This window comes from Bos indicus x Bos taurus, chromosome 28 (genome assembly GCF_003369695.1).
Source record: "Bos indicus x Bos taurus breed Angus x Brahman F1 hybrid chromosome 28, Bos_hybrid_MaternalHap_v2.0, whole genome shotgun sequence".
In the NCBI taxonomy this organism is placed as follows: domain Eukaryota; kingdom Metazoa; phylum Chordata; class Mammalia; order Artiodactyla; family Bovidae; genus Bos; species Bos indicus x Bos taurus.
In genome coordinates, this window is record NC_040103.1 from 21718278 (window position 1) to 21722569 (window position 4292).

Genomic DNA, 4292 nt, shown 5'->3' on the forward strand with positions numbered 1-4292 from the left:
TAGATACTTTCCATAAGAATTAACCCACAATGGATTATAGACCTAAATGTAAAATGCAAGATTATAAAACGTATAGAACATAACTCAGGAGAAAATCCTGAGTTTGGTGAAGAGTTTAATGCAATACCAAAAACACTCTGAACTAGAATACTGGCAGAGTGAGCTCCATTAAAATTAAAAACTTGTGTACAGAAGATAGTGTTAAGAGAATGAAAGGACAAGTCTTGGGTAGGGAGAAAATATTTGCAAAACACATATCTGATAAAGGACTTCAACCTAAAATATGCAAACAACACTTAAAACTCAACAGTAACAAATCAGACAACCTGATTCTAAAAATGAGAAAGAGATCTAAACAGTCCCTGTACCACAGAAAATACATAGATGTAAATAAGCATAGGAAGAAATGCTCTTCACATGATATTTGGGAATTGCAAATTCCCTAATTTCCACCCTTTATTTTACTAAGCTAGAATCACTCTCTTATCATACCCATGAAACAAATAGGAATTTGTTTTCCTATTTTTGGAGTAAAGAAGCATGCAACCATAGCATTTCTTAATTAATTGGGCTACTCCCTTTCTTCATAATTTGGTTATTGTAGAATAATCCAAAAGGCAGCAGCACTGCAGTGTGATTATTTTCCAGAGGCCAGAGATCTAAATTGTGGTTAACCTTACTAATATTATTTCATTCTGCCTATTTAACATATATGAATAAACAAAGTAGTGTCAGCCCTGAGATTCAATCAACAGATATACCGTAACCATATATCTGTCCTCTAAAGACTAAATGAAGTAAATAATGTAATGTTATCACCACATAAGAAATGAGTATATGAAAACACTCAAAAATGTTTACCAGTGCTTATTTAAATTCTGAATTTACATTTTGTGTTAATATTAAATTCAAAAAGCTAGAATCTGAATTTCAAACTCTTAAAATAATTCAGGCATTTTCATTGCTTATCACCTGATTAACAGACAGGACAGTGTCTTTTTAGAGATATCTGCTATTGAAGGAGTTGCTATGCAAAGAAATGTATATTTTTTTTCAATTTAGGGAAATTAATCGATTTTAGTATCTACCTTTTATTATGTCCTCTTTTTTCATGAACCCAATCATGAGTCTGTAAGGATGTGGGTATTTTATTTGCAGGTAAAATAAATTATGAAATAATATTCTATTCAGAGAATTTTCTATCATAATATCATCTTTAATTTATAAATGTAATACCTCATACCATAAGAATTCTTGGCGTATTTTGTTTATATGTGAAAAACCTCCTTTTTCAAACTCCTGTGAACATATTTGTGTATGTGTATGCACACTCAGTTTCTCAGTCATGTCCAGCTTTTTGTAACCCTATGTACTGGAGCTCACCAGGCACCTCCGTTCATGGGACTTTCAGGCAAGAATATTGAAGTGGGTTGCCATTCCCTTCTCCAGGATATATGTGGATGTATGCTTTCACAAATCCACATTTGTATGTATGCTCTATTAAACACGTCAAGGACATCTGGAATACAGTGCACAATCAGTGTTAGTATTAACATATGGAATTGCTTACTACAACTGCACTGATATGACCAAATACTTATATGAAAGAAAGTTTCTACTACTAAGATATTTTTGGAGATAATTTGATAGTGTCAATAATGTGCCTTAAAATTACTCATAATTTTAGTCTAATAATTCCACTTCTAGGAATTACTCAAAGGAAATAAGCAATGATACTCAAAAAGATGTATCTGGTGAGAAATCCACTGTTGTGGAGTGATAAAAACAGACCAGGATCCTAAATAAATGGTCATATGTAATTTGATGAAATTACAAATGAATAAAAATACACTTTGGAAAACAAGTAAGTATGATATGAAAAACTGACTTTGTAATATCATGTGGGTAAAACAAAGCTCAAATCCTTAGATAGAGTATGATCATAATTTTATCTTAAAACTTATGTATTTAAATGGTGGAAGGAAATATTATACATTATAATGTTAATAGAGAGACTCTTCTATTGCAAAATTAGAGAAACATTATATTTTAGTTTTATAACAAATTAACTAAATGAAATAGAGGGTACAAATTATTTTTTTAATTAGCACATACTTTATAGTTTTCATTACAATACCAAAGAAGGGCAATGCCAAAGAATGTTCAAACTACCATATAATTGCATTCATTTCATGGTCATTAGGTAATGCTCAAAATCTTTCAAGCTAGCTTCAACAGTACATGAACTGAGAACTTCCAGATATGCAAGCGGGACTTAGAAAAGGTAGAGGAACCAGATTTCATACTGCCAATGTCCATTGGATCATAGAGAAAGCAAGGGAATTCCAGAAAAGCATCTACTTTTGTTTCATTGACTATGCTAAAGCCTTTGACTATATGGATCACAATAAACTGTGGAAAATTCTTAAAGAGATGGGATTACCTGACCACCTTACTCGCTTCCTGAGAAACCTGTGTGCAGGTCAAGAAGCAACAGTTAGAACCAGACAGGAAATGATGGACTGGTTCCAAACTGGGAAAGGAGTATATCAAGGCTGTATATTGTCACCCTGCTTATTTAGCTTCTATACAGAGTATATCATGCAAAATACTGGGCTGGATGAATCACAAGCTGGAATCAAGATTGCAGGGAGAAATATTGACAACCTCAGATACATAGATGAAACGACCCTAATAGCAGAAAGTGAAGAGGAATTAAAGAGCTTCTTAATGAAGGTGAAAGAAGAGAGTGAAAAAGCTGGCTTAAAACTCAACATTCAAAAAAACTAAGATCATGGCATCTGGTCCCATCACTTCATGGCAAATAAATGAGGATAAAATTGAAACAGTGGCAGATTTTATTTTCTTGGGCCCCAAAATCACTGCAGATGGTGACAGCCATGAAAATAAAAGATGCTTGCCCCTTGGAAGAAAAGCTATGACCAAGCTAGACAGCATATTAAAAAGTGGAGATATCACTTTGCTGACAAATATCCATATAGTCAAAGCTATGGGTTTTCCAGTAGACATATATGGACGTGAGAGTTGGACCATGAAGAAGATCGAGCACCGAAGAATTGATGTTTTGAACTGCGGTGTTGGAGAAGACTCTTGAGAGTCCCTTGGAAAGCAAAGCGATCAAACTAGTCAATCCTAAAGGAAATCAACCCTGAATTTTCATTGGAAGAACTGATGCTGAAGCTGGAGCTCCAATACGTTGGCCTCCTGATGCAAAGAATCTACTCAATGGAAAAGACCCTAATGCTGGGAAAGATTGAGAGCAACAGAAGAAAGGCAGGGCGGCGGAGGAAGAGATGGTTGGATACCGTCACTGATTCAATGGACATGAATTTGAAGAAACTCTGGGAGGTAGTAAAGAGCAGTGAAGCCTGGCATGTTTCAGTCCGTGGGGTGGCAAATAGTCAGACATGACTTAGCGACTGAACAACAGCAGCATTATAAAACCCACAAAATTAAAAGAAGTTTCAAAATCCTTGGATATTTAGAAGTAATTAGTCAAAAACTATATATATATATAAAATAACATCTAACCATGATAGCTTTTGATGAGCAACATGAAAAATCAAGAAGGGCTGTTAAATTCATGCATGGTTTCAAAAACAGATACTGGAGATCCCATTTCATAACACATCCATGTTCCCCCTTGTTTACCAGGATGTTATTGAAAACTGATATCTGATACTTATAGAATTAAAGAATCAAGGAAATACCATGAATGGTTAAATTTGAAAGGTTTATGAACCACGCATTTTTGACATTAAAACAAAAAACACTAGAGTTTATTGCATGTTTCTTAACGTCACTTGATTAGTGTAGAGTTATGCAGAATGACTTATTAAATTTAGTAAATAATAGTTGAGCATACTATGGTTAGCTCTGTGAAGAGGTGAATGCAAATGACTCTTGCTTTGGAGAGGTTTTCACTTTAATAAGGGATTAACTTTTCTGCATTTTTCTTTGGCTATAAGGGAAAATCACACTATTTACCTACCATTGATAAATCAAATATATATATATATAATATTCATATGCATATTTAGAGGTATACTTTGTATTAAATGAAGGTAATTCTTGGAAGAAGAAAATGGAATTATTGTTGTATTAGTAAACCAGATATTTGGAATTGGCATAAAAACAATATTGTGGAAATTTGGGAGAAATAAATAGGAATTGGAAGGCATAGTTCATGACTTTTTGCTGTTTACCATCTTTATGAAGAGAGACAATATGTATAGGAAGTGCTGTAAACACAATGAAAAATAATGTACATC